This window comes from Onychomys torridus, chromosome 4, assembly GCF_903995425.1.
Source record: "Onychomys torridus chromosome 4, mOncTor1.1, whole genome shotgun sequence".
NCBI classification, from domain to species: domain Eukaryota; kingdom Metazoa; phylum Chordata; class Mammalia; order Rodentia; family Cricetidae; genus Onychomys; species Onychomys torridus.
This window is the reverse complement of record NC_050446.1, coordinates 50,106,536-50,123,833: the sequence shown is the minus strand read 5'-3', so window position 1 is coordinate 50,123,833 and position 17,298 is coordinate 50,106,536. Positions and strand designations below refer to the sequence as shown.

Here is a 17,298-nt window from a genome sequence, read left to right as displayed (position 1 = left end):
AGTAAAAACTGCATTTATATGTTGCCATTCTAATATGTAACTAAAATGTGCAAGATTTGTTCCCCTTCCTTAAAAATTCAAAGAGAACTCTTGCGTTCATGTGGGCATGGAGACATTTGGCTTAGTGCTCACTGTGACTTCCCTCACTAGACCCTCAGCATTTTATACTATTGAGTCATAAGAACAAATCAAAACTATACAAAGCAAAAGACCTGAATTCTCCTAAAATATATTGTCGGTTTCTCCCTGTACTTCATTAAGTACTTAGATGCACATGGTTTCAATTTTCCATTAAAAATTCTCATTTCCATATGATATCAAAGAGTGAGAAGGCTTTAAACTGAAAAATAAACATTCATAGACTGGAAGCCAAAACAATAATTAATGTCAGATGGTTAGCTCCAATAAATCATTAGAATAAACTCTGTGAAATTACTGCAACTGAAAATGCCCTGTTGATATTCCTGTAAGACATTCTGTGTCCCTGATAGGAAGCTGAGTTTAACCTCTTTATTGGCAATGTTCTAGAAAACATAAATTTAACATAAAAATGAAGTTCAGACTGGTCGTTGTCCTCCAGAAAGTAATTAAAATATAATCAGTTCCATCTTGTTTCAAACTCTAATAAATTTGATGATTAATGTGTCAAAATTGTTTTCTTCAAGAAGGAATTTTAAAATTTACTATTTGACTTGAGCTTGTAAATCTTCTCATGGAAGTATGAATGGTAAGTTTTCCTGAGGCTAGGTAAAACAATACAGACATCAAAGTTTACATGAAAAGGGATGAGTCAGTTCCTTGCCCAAAGGGGCTTCTCACACCTGTATTTCAGTGATTACAGGTAGAACTCCCTGGTTCTAATTGTATAGTAAATACCATTTCCCAGACCCTAATGGTAGACAGACTGCTTAGGAGACGCCAGCCTGTGATTTAGCTGTCGCCAGACACCCCATGTTTTTTGTGAGACCAGTTGTGATGATGATATGGTTATAGCCCATTGAAACTACTCTTGTCTAAATAACAAATTTTAATTTGTAACAACATAGACGTATGAATGGTTCTATTTTATAAAACCAAATTTTCATAGGTTTTATGTGTAGCTAATGATCTGGTCTGAGGTTGGGATATGTGTATTGGGGGGAGGTGTCCAGATCTTGTGGAAGTTAGTGTAATTGTAGCTGAAACATCAAAGCCCGGGTAACTGAGTGATGTTCCAGAAGAGAATTTACCACATAGCCATTTTCTATACAGTTTCTGCCGCCTGCTGTTCCTATTTCCCCTCAAGCTAGCCATTGACTACCCCCTGTGCATCCCTGCTCGTAAAACATGATTGAGGAAGTGTTTGTCATGTATTTATGAGTGGGAAACACTGTGTGATAGGGAATGGCATCTACTGGAGCCAGAAAGATTGCCACTTTCCTCCCATTCAGCCACTCTCCGAAGCTTTAAATCCTCTGTTTATGTAACATAGCCTTCATATTAAAGCACAGAATGAGTTTTTATTATGAAAGGCATGAACACTAGGTTTCCACCATTTATAACACTGCAAGCAGATGTAAATAGTTAAAATTCATTTTAACTCCTAAAACGATTTGCTCTGTTAGCATCTTGTTTTTTGGTTTGTATCTAAACCCCATTTGCATCAGTTGCTCCTTCACCAAGAAAAAAAAAAGACTTTGTTTCAAGGTTAACATGTAATATTACTGTAGCAAATTAGGACTGATACTGGAAGCAGTAATAAATGTGCTCACAAGGGCTGAGAACTGCTGGGTGGTAAAGTACTTGTCTGAACATATACAGGTCCTGGGTTTAGTCTGCAGCGCGCACACTGCACACACACACACACACACACACACACACACACACACACACCTGTGTTTAAAATGTAGAAAGTTATTAGTGGTTAGAAGAGATCAGAGAAGGTCTGACTTGAACGCAGAGGAAGACTATCTTCATTTTAGTGGGCCACATTTTTAGAGTGATAAACATTTTGGCTACTGGCTAAAATTCACATTAAATTGAAATGGTAGCATGTTATTTTTTTAATGCTAGGCTTTTTTAAAAAAAGAAGGATTTCAGTGGATAAGATATTGTATACTAACTAGAGGCATACTGACCTTTGAAAGGTAAAAGCTAGAATGAGTCCAGGTTTCTCCTGTGTTCGAAGTGCTGAATTCATTATTTCATTGATGAATGATTAAGATCTAGGTCCCAAGGAGAGGCTGATGTGGCAGCCAGGTTGGCTGTAGCTGTGTTATGATCAGATGACAGTAATCAGGACACTGTGAAGAATCCGCAAAGACCACTGATACTGTTACAATTGAATAAATAGAACTATGTGGACACTTTTGTTGACTTTGGTAGGTGCTAATGATTTATTAATAATTCATTTTCTAAACATGATCAGTCATTATAAGCAAGATTATACACAGTATTAATTTTTCATTTTAGATTGCATAGTGAGTCATGGTGTCAAGCAGGTATGGGACATTCCAACTGTCAAGCCACTGCTTAATTGGAGGTTTCAATTCCAATCTTTGCACTGCTGCTGCTCTGTTAGTAATATATGCTGTCCAATTATGGAAGCAGTAGAACAAACTAATTTTAGAGATTTTTTACACCCAATAGCTCCCAGTTATGTTATCTTGTCTTTATCTTTCTGTAAACTATTGATGAGGACAGTTGGATTTTGTTGTACCATATAGATGTCCATCTAGAAATACTAGGAAATTTAAAATTTAAAACATACATACTTCTTACATACATCTTGGTTAATAAATGAGTCATTTTAAATGATGAAATTGTTTCAAGATTCATAGATAAACATTTGGAAATCTTTTCAAGCTTTAGAACAATCATGGAAAATATGTCAGGTTTACCAAGTAAATTTTATATTCACAGAAGTTTTATTATTAACTCTTACACTATTATGTATGATTCAAGTTTTTGGGTTTTGGGTTTGGTTTTTGGAGACAAGGTTTCTTTGTATAGCCCTGTCTGACCTGGAACTTGCTTTGTAGACCAGGCTGGCCTTGAACTCAAAGATCTGCCTGCCTCAGCCTCCCCAGTACTAGAATTAAAGGTGTGCGCCACCACACCTGGCTTTGATTCAGGTTTTTTTCTGCCCAGCTTTCTGCTTTTGTTAGTTTTTCATATTTGTTTACAAAATGAAAAAATAACTTCAGAATGATATATATTGTGTGACTGTTGTAGGGGGAAATCATAGAATAGATTTATCTTTTCTTAATTTACCTTCTTTTTGTTTGCTTGCTTGCTTGTTTGCTTGGGTTTTTCAAGACAGGGTTTTTCTGTGTTAACAGCCCTGACTGTCCTGGAACCATGTGTGCAACCACACCTGGCACCAAGTTATTCTTAATGTAAATTCAGTTCTTTGATTTCCATATATATGTACATGGTGGTTGTCAGGGCATGCTTATAGCCAGCAAAGCACAGCTTAGGGAGTCAGGTCTCTCCTCCCACTGTATGGGTCCTGGGATGGAATTCAGGACATCAAGCTTAGTGACAAGTGTCTTTACCCACTGAGCCATCTCACCAGCCTCTGAATTATTTTTTCATGTGTATTTTTGCATTTTAATACAGTGTTCATGTAATAATATTTGTGAATTTCTGTTTTGGGTTTGGTTTGGTTTTTTGTTGTTCTTTTATGAATCCCAGATTGGCCTGGGATTTGAAGCAATCCTCTTGCCTCAGCCTCTCAAACACAGGGACTATGGGTGAGCCAGTTTAATGGGGGTTTGGTTTGCATTAAACAGCTTGGTTGTTCTTTGAACAATTTCCAGTTCTTATCAAGAAGGACTAATATAGTTCACATCATGAGAGATAATTATAGAACATCTTTCTGTATAAAGAGAAGACTACTGTCCCATAATAAATGCACATGTAGAGGCCTGTTTGCATTTTTTCAATATGATTTGTGGCTAATTACTTCTATTTGCAGGGTAGTTCATTAATTTTTTAAAAAATAATACATTAAGAGTATGAATTGTAATTTTCATAAGCATCATCACCTAACAGTGATTTCTGCGTGACATAATTCATCAAACATATAGGATAAATTTTTCTATATAAACAGGAAATATTTCATAATTCCTTTTCTAACTTCAAGAGATTAAAAGGTTTAAGCCCTTTTTAAAGACAGCAGGTATTGCCAGGCGGCGATGGCGCACACGCCTTTAATCCCAGCACGCAGGAGGGAGAGCCAGGCAGATCTCTGTGAGTTTGAGGCCAGCCTGGTCTATAGAGCAAGGTCCAGGACAGGCAACAAAGCTACACAGAGAAACCCTGTCTTGAAAAACCAAAAAAAAAAAAAAAAAAAAAAGACAGCAGGTGTTTCATAGGAGTCTCTCAAATGGTTCAAATGTGTATTTCCTTATACATCACGGCTTCTCAACCTTTCTAGTGTTGCATCTCTTAAATCCAGTTCCTCCTGGTGTGGTGACCCCCAACCATAATGTATTTTCATTGCTACATTGTAACTATAATTTTGCTACTGTTATGAATCATAAAGCAAATACTGTGTTTTGCAGCCTCTGTGAAAGTATTATTCACCCCCTTCCCGGGGTGTCGTGACCCACAGGTTGAAAACTGTTGTCATGCATGGACATAGACACCTGTGATCTAGAAAATAAAAGAATTTTGTTTGTAATTTCTGCAGTGTTCTTCAGATTACCAACAATTCATGTTCATGATGGATTTTCCTGATGCCCTGTCCCTACCCACTGGAGGATAATTCAAATTAAACTCCTAAAAGTCTGTGTACCAAAGATTAAGGACTTCACATCTGATTTTGTTTCCAAAATACCTAGTTGAGATGAGCTCTAATCACAAATGGGAATTCCAGGGGCAGGGGAGGTGGCTTTGTAGTTAAGAGCACTGCTGCTTTTCCCAGATTCTGTTCCTAGTACCAACGTGGTGGCTCACAACCATCTGTAACTCAGTCCCAGGTGATCCAGCACTTTCTTCTGGTCTCTGTTGACATCAGGCATGCAGGCAGGCAAAACATCCATACACATTAAATATAATAATAATAATAATAATAATAATAATAATAATGAAAAGAATGGGAGTCTGACTAGCTGAGCGTAGATGTGGAGGAGAAGTTGGAAGTTCAGAAAGTGTAAGACTGTTGGGACTGAGGCATGTAACCTTACAATGACAGAGTGGAGTCTTAGGTGATGTACGTGTTTGCCTGGGACAAGGCAAAGGAGAAAGCTAATTTGGACTGTTTCAGTATTTTTCCATTCTGTCCTGTCTGTGCAATATAGGAGAACGCATTGCTTTCTCTGACCTTTGCCCCTCTGCTGCAAATCTGTAGGTACAAGGCTTGCATTTAGAGTTGTAGTTCACCAGACTTCTGAAGGCTATCCCAAAATGCTGGGTACCATTAATAACATTGTTGAGTGAGAAAAATGGACCCTCAGAAACTCTTATGCTTTAGTTGTAAATGAGGGAGTAGCTGTAATCAAGAAGTTTGATTTATTGGGAAAAACATTGCTTTGCCAGGTGTGGTACACAGGGACAAGTGGATCTCTGAGTTAGAGGCCATCCAGGGCAGTGTAGGGAGACTGTCACAAGAGGAAGAAAAAAAAAAAGAAAAGTAATTACAATTGGAGATAATAGTGTTGTGTGGTCTTTGGTACTCAGTATTTTTGACTTTAGGCAGATTACATAGGCTTTCTTGTAGTGAACACTTTGTTCTATTGTTCATATAAAATGTATGTATTCTATATAAACAAACTTCTCCAAACTTAATTATCATAGCTCAAAATTAATGCAGTAACAGGAAAAAGGATTTGATTGTCCTGTTCTCTGCTGGATACTGAATATGTCTCATGCTTTTTCTCCTGTGGCATGAGTAAAGAAACAAACTGCATCATGTCATCGCAGCTCAGTGCTCAGGGAGACTCCCATGGCGTCACAGTCATCTTCACTATGGCCCTACGGTTTTACCTGTAGTAGCTCCCAGCACTTTATTGGCGCTGCTTGGCTTCCACTAGTATAATTTATTAAAACTGTCATTGCATCATTTTAAAAATAAATGAAGAACTTGTTCTTTTCAAAGCCCTGTAAAACCTCTCCCTCAGTTTCTTTGCAGATGTGTGTGGTGTGCATTCTCAGTGACAGTAAAGAATGAAGGTGTCATCCCTAGAGTGATGAGCGAAGAGGTTGTCTCTCAAGTGCCAAGTCTCCTCCCCAGGCTAGAAGTTTGTTCTCTCTTACTTTTGCCTACCACATGCCGCATGTGCTCTATCACTAAACCATTCCCATATAGCTTCTGAATGTTGTGATTTTAACATGACATTCTGCAAATTTATAAAGAAAAAGGTGCCCATACAGACATCCAGTAGCTTCTCAATCTTCACATTCTAGTTTGTAGACATTTCCCCAGCTGGTACTTCATGGAATGTTTTCCAGGCTGAACCCCAATTTAGGAGCATCTTTTCTGGCCAGGTTGGAGCTCAGACCTGACTTTCCCCTGGTCTCATTCTTTCTCCCCATCTTAGCTCTTGAAACTAAAGTGGTGGTTTGGTTTGGTTTGGTTTTCCTGAGTCTTACCATGTGTCTTCTTATCTTCCCTCCCGTGAGCAGTGGCTGATTTGGCCAGAGCTGGGGGAATGTGTGTATGTGAAAAGAAAATGCACATGCAGAATTGACATGTCTGTATTGGAGACTAAACTATTATGTTCTCTTATTTTTAAGTTTCCAAGAAAGCATCTTCCCCTAAGAAACATTAATCTTGTGATATGTGCCATAAAAGCTTATTTAACACACATTGTAGCAGGAAGTTCAATTTAGACGAGACATACTTTGGTATCTGTGACTATTTTCCAGTTTTTCTGCTCAAAATTATGTTCTGGGATAATTGATATATGAACTTTGAGTATGCCCTTATTTATAAAGTTAGGACGTCATATAAGTATCCCTTCTGTCTTTTTAACAATGCTTTATTATAGTAAGAAGAGAAATTAATTTTATAAAAAGTGTCATTAAGAATATTCAGGTGGCTGGAGAGATGACTCAGTGGTTAAGAGTGCTTGGTCCTTTTCCAGAGGGCCAGAGTTCGGTTCCCACCTGGGGAGGCTCACAACCATCTGTAACGCCACCTCCAGGGAATCTAGGCCTTCTTCTGGCCTCCTCAGCTCTTCAGGCACCCACACACACATGCTCATACATACATGCACATAAATAAATAATAATATATATGTATTTTAAGTGTGTATTTGTGTGCGTGTTGGAGCTGAAGAGATGGTTTGGCAGTTAACAGCTCTTGCTGCTCTCTGAGAGGACCCAAATTTGGTTTAAAGTACTCAGGTGGGGTGATTTTTCAGTGGCCTATAACTAGCTCCAGGGGACCCTGCACCCACACACATACACACTTACAAAACAAATATTTTTTAAAAGAATACACAGTTCAAATGTATGTTCTTTATGACCGTCTTGAGCTCACTGAGGGGCTAAATATCGTGTTTTATTTTGCTTTTCCTTTTCTAAGCAAATAATTATTGATCCCTTCTGTGTATCATATATCTATCTGGGTTATGAACAGAAAAGGCCCTTGTTCTGATAAGGCTATTGTCTTGTGGTAGCAGACATTCAACAAGACATTAAGCATAATGTCTAGAAATTATTACAACAATGTACAAAAGCAAAGCAGTTAAGGGATGCCATCTCCCCGATGTAGATAGGGAAGAGAGACCTCGTGAAGTAAGGGGCCGGCACACTGAGAATCTGACCCAGGAGAGAGCAGGGGCAGGGTCGGCACAGGGATAAGTTAAAGACAAGGAGGTTGAGTGGGAGACAGTGGTCAGTGCGGCCATTGTGAGCCTGGATTTTATTATATTATGGAGCGTCAAGAAACTACCTAAAAAGAACTTAGGATTCTTATTTAAAGATAATGTAATTCAATAAATTTTAAGCATATCCTATATGGATTCTAAAATTTATTTATTTATTTTTCTACATTTAATGTCATTGGTTAACTTTTCCTACGCCAAACCAAAGGACACACTGTAGATCACCATTAAAGTTTCTGCTGTGTAACAGGCACGTGAAGCTTAGAAATTGCTAAGACATTAATAAAAACTTCGTGAAGCTTATATAAATAATATCATGCACACTTTACAGATAGGGAAATTGGAGAGATTATAGACTGTGCCTAAACCCTTGAGTGTGTGTGTGTGACAAACAGATCCCTCTGATTGTAGTATTTATGCCTGTTCATGTGTGGTGACGGGGAGCCAAGTGGCAAGCACACCTAGAACATGGCTTCCCATCACCCCGAGAACTGTGTGCTGGTCTAGGATGTGCTGCTGCCGCTGCTGCCGCCACCGTCGTCGTCATTGTCACCGCGCCTTGTCACTGAGTATGCCTTGTCACCTTCGTGTTAGGAGGCAAAAGCGTCTAGCTTAGCATCCATTCTTAAGCATATGCTGTAAAATTCAGGTAGAGAAAATTCTGTGGATACATCTGAAAATTGTATAAAATTGCTAAATCCAAAATAGTTATTGCCACAGTATAGACTTCCCCAAAATATAACAGGCTAGCTTTTATATACTGAGATGAGCATATTTTCCAACAGAAATAAAAACTGGTGATAATAATGAGCACAGATACCAAAGTATATCTTTGCAACTGTATTATTTCAACATTACAAGTTAAATAAACTTCTATGGTGAGTCTTATAGTCTAATGTTTTTGATAAGGAAATGTTTGCTAAATCACTTTAAAAAGCAAATATTTGACCCCATTTTAAAAGTAGCAAACCACTGTTTGTTAAAAAAATAATTGTTTACTGCCAGGTTGAGCAAGTTGTAGGAAAGGAGAGTATACCACAAACTGGAGTTGTGGCAAATAATTTGTATGCCTAATGTTGGACTGGGTGTGAACATCATGCCAATCTTAACTATGTACCACTTGTATTTATGAGTCCCAGCAACCTTATAAAGTAGATATTATCACCTCTGACCTTTTGAAGAAGAGAAAACATGTCTAGGGAAGTTAAGGAAGTTGGCCAGAGTTAATAGCCAGCGAGAGGTGTTAGGATGGAAGCCTAAGCGGTCTCCGCAGAGAGAGATCCTTTGTGTTCTTCACTGCGTGCCATTCAGCATCAGCACCAGGTCATTGGTGATGCTGCCAGTATAGACAGGGCCAGAGGAGTATGTCACGTACCAGGCACATTCCTGTACTGCACATTTGATATCAATAAAGCTTTCTTATTGTTAAATATATCATGGTATACATAGAGTTTGAGGACTGGAGATTGGGCTCAGCAGTCATGAGCACCTGCTCTTTTCCAGAGGACCTAAGCTCAGTTCCTAGCTCCCACGTCTAGTGGTTCACAACTATTTGTACTCCAGATCCAGGGGCTCCAATGCCACCTTCTGCCTCCTGTGGGCATCTGCACATGTGTGATACACACACAGACGTACACATACATTTTAGACTTGAAAAGTGTTTTGAGATTAAAAATTTACCATAATATAATTAGGAAATGCCAACTGAAAATTACATTTCAGTGTATCTATTATATTTATGGACTTATCTCTGAAACTCTTTTCCAATTTAACAGCCTTTGTAGGGACAGTCATTAAAATAGTTTACCTGGTTTTATGTAGAAAATATGCATTTACTCTCTTTAGGACATCTGCTCTCAGGCTGGAAAGGTGGCTCAGTGGTTAAGAATACTTGGGGCTGGAGAGATGGCTCAGCGGTTAAGAGCACTGATTGTTCCTCTAGAGGACCTGGGTTCAATTCCCAGCACCCACATGGCAGCTTACAACTGTCTGTAACTCCAGTGCAGGCAAAACACCAATGCACATGAAATAAAATAAATTAATTAAAAAAACAAAAAGAATACTTGATGTACCTAACTGCCACCGCAGTTTACAGCCGTCTGTAACCGCGGGCCCAGCGTACCCCATGCTCCTTCTCTGAGCTCTGTGGGTGCCAGACACGAACATGGCCACAGACACACATGCAAGCAGACCACTCACACACATAATAAAATAATGAGATAAATCAGTCTTTAAGGAACAAGAAACTGCTTTCCGCCCTGGTGTGGTTGTTTCTTTCATTTCCAGTGCTGGAGCTCAAACGCCGGCCTTGGGTGCTCAAGTGTCTCCGCTGACTACACTCCCTCACCGCACCTGTTTTTACCACACACTGTTGACTACACTCATCATGTTTTCACTGTCAAGGATTCGCTTTTATATTTTATTTTTTAATTAATTTATAATTAATTACGAAGTACAAGTGGACGATTTGTACACTACTCTGTGTAACTACTATTTTAATAGATAGGAGTGTAATAGAAGGAGTATTACATGTGTGCATATATGTGCATATATAGACAGGTCTTTGGGAGAAATAACTACCTTTTGTTAAATGTTTATTATGTACCTGACTTAGGGGCTTTTGTATGTTTTTTTTTTTGTTGTTGTTGTTGTTGTTTTAATTTGTCGAGACAGGGTTTCTCTGTGTAGTTTTGGTGCCTGTCCTGGAACTTGCTCTGTAGACCAGGCTGGCCTCGAACTCACAGAGATCTGCCTGCTTCTGCCTCACAAGTGCTGGGATTAAAGGCGTGCGCCACCACTGCCCGGCAACTTAGGGGCATTTAGATATGTTCTGTCTAATCTTTCTCAGAGTCTCAGGAGACAGAGTACAACTTCTTTCATGAAGTCAGCTTAAGGCTTAGAGAAGGGAACTAAGAAACCTAGTTAAATATTTGGAAGATATCTTTTAGTTTGAACTCAGAAGAGAACATATAAAACTTTTTTCAATATTGCATATTTAATGCAGCAAAAAGCATGCAAAGAATTTTCTATATTGTTTATGTCCTAGTAAAGTTTTACCAAAACTCATACCTGCCAGAGAACAAACATAATTGCAAAATTCAGAAAGACATGACTCAACACAGTTTGACTGGCTTCCTTATAGCTCTTGGTGTCTTCAACTGTCAGATATGTTTCTTAAAGAGCTATGAGAATGAAATAAAATGCTGAATAGATACTTACTAAGTTGAATTGCTCTATGATAGAAATGGGTTCATTTTTAAGTGTGATTTTATATAATTCTTCTGATTCTGTGAGAAAAGCAAAGCGTGTGTGTGTGTGTGTGTGTGTGTGTGTGTGTGTGTGTGTGTAACATGAGTAGATGAGTTACTTAGTGCCTGAAACTTGTCTTGACACAGTAAACTCTCTTAATGCAGTCCTTGCTTGTACAGATTAAGCTGTCCCTTACCGCCCTGTAGGCATTCGGGACTTACAAGGAAGGGCAGCCCTTAGGGAAGAAGTCATACTGTGTCTCCTTTGTCACTGATGAAAACTTGTCCCTATACCTTTCTAACTAAAAGGAATCTTACATCTCCATTCTCTGCATTGCCCTTTCTAGACATTAGCTGTATTGTAGTACTGTATAACTTGAAGTAAATTACTTAATATATTAAATAATAAAGTTATAAGACAATTCTTAAATAGAGATTGGGAAAGAAATCTGTAAAAATACTTTTATTATTTGAAAATGGGATCCCCCCCCAATTATATTTTAAGGAGTTACATAGAACAGTTTGTGTAACGATTTCTTATATCATAGAACTTGAAGCTAATTCAGGCCAGATCTATAGTGGAGACAAAAGAGAACAAACAAGAGGGTAGAAACAGTGAGAGCAACCATTGGTTTTCTTCTCTGTGTTCAGAGACAGCACGCGTTGTCTGAATCAAGAGCTGTTAAGGCTGTTAGAATACAGCTGCAAAGCCATATCTGTAAATAGAGCTTTTGAACTAAATATGGTTAAGGAGTTATGTGTTTTTTTAACTTATACAAAGCATGATTATTATATGTACTAGGATATTTTATTTTAAATGTTATTAATTAAAATATGTATGGAGTGCCAAGTATTACTTGGGCATTTAGAATATATAGCTTCAAGATCACCAAATTAGATTGGAGGGTTCTGTGAGCTTCGGAAGCTTGAGAAAGTGAAACAAAAGGAAAAGCCAGACCAGTCGGCATTCTTACCATGTGCAGGAGGGATGTGTGTGTGCAGCTTAGCTAGAAGTTCCTGCTTTCCTACAGTGTAGCACTTGGGGACTTTTTCTCTACCAAATATTTAATAGTTGTGGTTTGCAGCTTTATAGTTTATTTTAGTGCCCTGTTGGCATCAAGGGTTACTGACTGTTGTATTAGTAGTACCTGACAAACAGAAATTATTTTATATTCTAACCCATTTCTGACAGAAGGTATAAAGTTTTGACAAATACGTATGGCACAGCAAGTGTCCAATTCTAAAGAGCAAAATAAATGCAAACCACCATTATGGGAACACAAACAGCCTGAAAGCAAGTTATCAGCAAGCAAATAATTGTTGAACTGTTATGAATGGAGTAGGATGTTGAAATGGGGCATGATTGGCTGATGTTACATGTGTCCTTGATTACCTTCCTTGTGCTTTTATCCTAATAAGTGACATTCTTTGTATTCCCTGGGATGGCTAGACAGTCTGACACTGAAGAAGAATAAATATTGCATGTGGTACACATTAAGCTGTCATCCAAGACAGCATTTATAAAAAGTAACTGGAGAAATTCATAAGAAATTCTGCAGTGCTACGGTTTCCTGGCTCCAGTCATAATTGTCAAAGTTCCTGACACATCCAGGTCTTGAGAAATGATTTAGGTTTACAGCGGCTTGGCGCATGAATAATTACCATGGATTGTGTTCTCACATTGCCTTTGGATGTTAATGTTAGTTCCCAGGATGTTTCATTTCCTGATCATTTTTAGTTTAGGAAATGTCTACACTGGTGACAGTACCCTGTCCTCCAGCTTTGGTAAGAGGGTTTTCTGGTAATTTTTATTTAAAAGCAGAGCAGGAGTTTAAATGTTTGTGTTTGTTTCTAATCTTAGAAAATATTGCTTGCTTGTGTTTAATGCTAGCAAATGACCTTGAAAATAGTATTTTTATTTTTTTCTTCTCCAGCAACATTGGAAAGCCTTCAAACAATCCAAATAAATACCATTTTAAACTATCCCCCCCCCAAAAGCCTCAAATCACTATTTGATGTTTCATTTAAAAATATTGTATGCCTTTATTCACATACTTTGTTATTTTAATGTAGTTCCTTGAGGCTGGGCAGTATTTTATTTATACCAGTCACTGTTTTCTCTTAAAATAGCCTTTCAGAAGAGGACACACTGGCACACTGGAGTAAGCTTACCTAGGAGTGAGGGAGTCATAGCTCCAAAGAGAGTCCGTCTTCACCAAGCTTACACATCTTCTTTTCAACCCTCCTCACGCACTTACCGGAAGGATGCCAAAAGAACAAACTTTTAAACATGTATTCCTGTAATCTGACACGATTATTCTAAACCATTTAAAATTAAGTAATTAGCATTGCTATTTCATAATCTAATCAAGAATATAACATTCTATCAGCTGATTGCTGAGAAAATGTGATTTAGTATCAGAATGATTTTGAACCCATTGCAAACAGGAAAATAACATTGCGCTTAGTGAGTTTTAAGTTCTCAGCCTTTGTTTTGGGATAGTGAGAAGGAAGTGAGATATACTCTATGTAGCAGTTGTGTTTTGGGTTAGTCTTTAAACTTATAATATTAATTTGGAGGTGTTTTTAGGATATTCTTGATACTTTGGAACCTAAACCATCCATCTGTATTGAAGAAACTTTTCTCCAAGTATAACAATTCTTGACGTTACCTATGGCTTTTAACTCTCTAGGCTACTACAGAGCACAAAATATTTGCCCAACTGGTAAATTGAACTGTAAGTCCCACTGTGGGAAATTGCTTTGCTGTGTGCCAAACAGCAGTTATCTTAGTAATTGTACCCGAATTCTTTGTGGCTAATAGAGCGTAGATGTCCATTTTAAAAGCAGAAAATTATTTGTCTTAAATGCTTTTAATTGTGAAGCACCTAAGTAAAATGAGAATCAGCAGACTATAATGAGGTATTAGACTGCTTTATTTTTAATTGTTTGTGCAGAAAAGTGAAATTCTTTTCCCTTTCAGTGTAAAACTATCTGTCCGACATTTCACATTCTAAACCGGAGCTCCCAACAAGGAGCTTATCAGAGCAAATTGTCTAGTCCACCCCCTTCCTCACTCAAAACCTAATGACCCTTTATCATCATGGTTTAGATTGCTGGACACAGATGTGAGAAAATACAAGTAATCTACAGGTAACTACAGTAGCTGCACTGATGTTCTCGGAGAACTGACTGCTGGGAAGATAAAGAGCTTCCCACAGAGCCTGCGACTTTCCGGCAGCAGAGCACATCATGAGCTCATACATGAAGTTTTATTTGCTGAAGACTCACAATAAGATGCATTAGAACATTCAGCAGGGACTCTTCTTAGATGAGCAGAGACATTCTGGAGGGTTATTAGTTGATGCACCAGTGCATAGCATCACTAAAAAAAGTTCAACGATATTAATTCTTTCTGCGGACAAGAAGGATTACGGCACAATGCAGCACTCAAGTTGAATTCTTTTCTCCATATTTATATAATCTACTCAGACTCTAATCACTTTCTCTGCACAGAAGGTTGAGCTTCCTACTGAAAAGTAGTTCGCGTCTTGTTTTTAATACAAAAGTAGAGCAGCAATTCTTCAGACTTTAGCATAAATTACAGTCAGAGGACTCACTTATGGCCAGGTGTTCCGCTTTTGTTAGCTGCTTAGATTGTGATCAGTGAAGTAAACTCCTTTTTTTGTTTGCATGCAGTTGAGTAATTTACCATGCAAAGGACGATCAGTCTTGGGTAAGGTACGGCACCTGTAGCTGAAGTTTTATAATTGCTACTTTGTTCTTTGAAATGATCGTAGCTTCATGTTGCCTTAAGAAACTACAATGAAAAATGTATCTAATCTTTTTGTGTAGGAGATGTTTGTTTTTAGTTTGATAAATTTGGTGTGAGTTTACTAGATTGAGGGGAGTCAACATGAATTAGGCTGCTTGAACTCCAGGTGTGGGTTTCTTTTCAAAAACCATTTGCTCATCAGAGTCTTCTGAAAGCTAAATAATTCTAGTTCAATAAAAAGAGTAACTCCTACATTAGGGCTGTTCACATTGTATTCATATGTCAGGATGAGTTCTGTTCCTCAGACCACTTCTAGAAATTAAAAATGTTAGTAACTGAAAGGGAATCTTCAGCAAACAGTATAGGTTAAGTAGTTTCCAGTAGTAAGGTATTCAGTGCAGCCATGAAGAGGTCCATGTGTTCTAGCCCTAGCTACAGGTTACTTCTCAGGGAGAGTACTGAAATGCTCAGTCAGAGAAGACACTAAGTTCTTTGGGCTTTGAGCCTGCTCATTTTGCTTAGGAATATTAGGGTGTGCTGTCACAAATTGCCCTTTGTAAATGGAGTCTCAAAGTTACTCCATATGCCCATGAGCCCGAGGATTAATTTAATGTTTGCCTCTAGTATAGAATGACCAGTAAGCCAAGTAAATCTTGTACCAGAAAATAGAAGCGACAAATTATCTGTACGTGCTGCTGGTCATTAAAATCCCTGTCACTCTGCTGATAGCAATTAGTGTCAATCCTGCTGGAGATTTGTATCAGTGGCTTTTAGTTTATCTTTATACATCTGAAATACTCGTGGTGTATGACATAGTTTAAAATAGAATACAGAACATGAAGAATTGTTTGAGGCAGTATTATGCATTAATTCTGTTTTTAGTTTGCTGTAAGATCTAAAGAAAAAAAAGAAGATATTTGTTTCCATTTAGCAGCAAATAGGAAACACAGAACTCCAAATTCTACAAAGTACATTTCTTACCCACTCCGTGTTTAAAAGGAAAGAGACCAGAGGAGCATGTGCGGCATGAGATTGTTTTGCATTTTTGTTTTTACATCACCAGATTAAGTATAATGAAACCCATCTGCAGACTGGAAAGCTGTTCACTGCTTTTCCTTTCTTCAAGGACTGTGTGTTCTAGGATTTTTTTTTCCTCTTCTTTTTTCTACAGTTTTTTTTTAATTTCAACAAGATATACATAAAATTAAAAACCTTGTCTGTTATAAAGTTTTGTTTGAGCTTTTTAAACTGAGTGATTAGCAGAAATAATGACCCTGTCAGCCTTAATCACATTAAAATGTGGTTAACATCATTTAATTTTTTCCACTTAATATGCAAAAATTTCCAGTAGATTTGCAGTGAAGGCCATTGAAATTCCATTAGAACAAGAATAAAAATTTCAGGCATCATTTATTCAGAGAAGAAATAAAGGTCTCGATTGAGAACTGCTGGATCTTTCTATTAGAGACACTATGAATCATTGCATTGAACTGTACCTTACATTTTGATAGACTTCTGTCTGGCTTTTCAAATGGTTGGAAAGCATGTTTTCTGACATTTCATAAGGAGATATCAGCTAGAATTGCCTGATTATTTTTATAAACATCTAAAATATTGATTAGTTGATTTTTCCACTGCTTCAACCTGCTGAAATTTTAAGTAGAAAGTTATTTGTACTCTAAAATCAAGATAACAAAAATTAATCTTAAGCATAGAACAGACTGCAAAGGCAACTTAGAGAAGGTACAGATTCTGTTTTCAAATTATGTGGGACTATGTTTGAGATGACCCAATGAGGCCAGTGCTTGTTCCAAGTTGATAGCTTATCATTTTTCAAGCTTCAACTGGTATGCTAGGCTGCATTGAATACAACGAAAGAATATTTTGCTGTTTCTAGAATTATTTAATTTTTTATTGTGTTTATAGAATAAAAGAGAAGAGGCCCAATTTTACTTTAAGCAATGCCTACTACTTAAATTTCATTTGGCATGTTTGATATACCAGTATCGTATGTGTTTTTTTCCCACTACAGGAAAAAAAAACAGCTTGCTCTCTCTCTCTCTTTCTCTCTCTCTCTCTCTCTCTCTCTCTCTCTCTCTGTGTGTGTGTGTGTGTGTGTGTGTGTGTGTGTGTGTGTGTGTGTATGGCTTTCTGGAGCCAATACTGTTGCTTGGTAATTAAGTGATGCTATGGTGCTGCACTTTTTAATTATTTTCACTTTGTTTCTGAGCCATTGGAACTTAGGTAAGTACACTTGTGTGTACTTTGTAGTGGGAAACACTGCTGAAATCTCAGGGAAGTGGTCAGAACATAGCTGCTCACAGTGTCATGTCTCTTGGCCTGCTTCTGTATCTGCGGAAGTCTAAGGACATTTGTCTGCCTTCCCCACACACAGTCTCCCCACCAAGGTTCCTAGTGCCTCCTCCCAAGCTGTGGTAGAGTAACTCCCTACCCTCCCCAC

General features: G+C 37.9%; 1 protein-coding gene across 1 annotated transcript in view; it reads left to right on the top strand.

The window, feature by feature from the left end:
- Ola1 (Obg like ATPase 1) overlaps positions 1–17,298 on the top strand; it is a 131,479-nt gene that overhangs the window by 84,234 nt on the left and 29,947 nt on the right. The window lies entirely within an intron of this gene.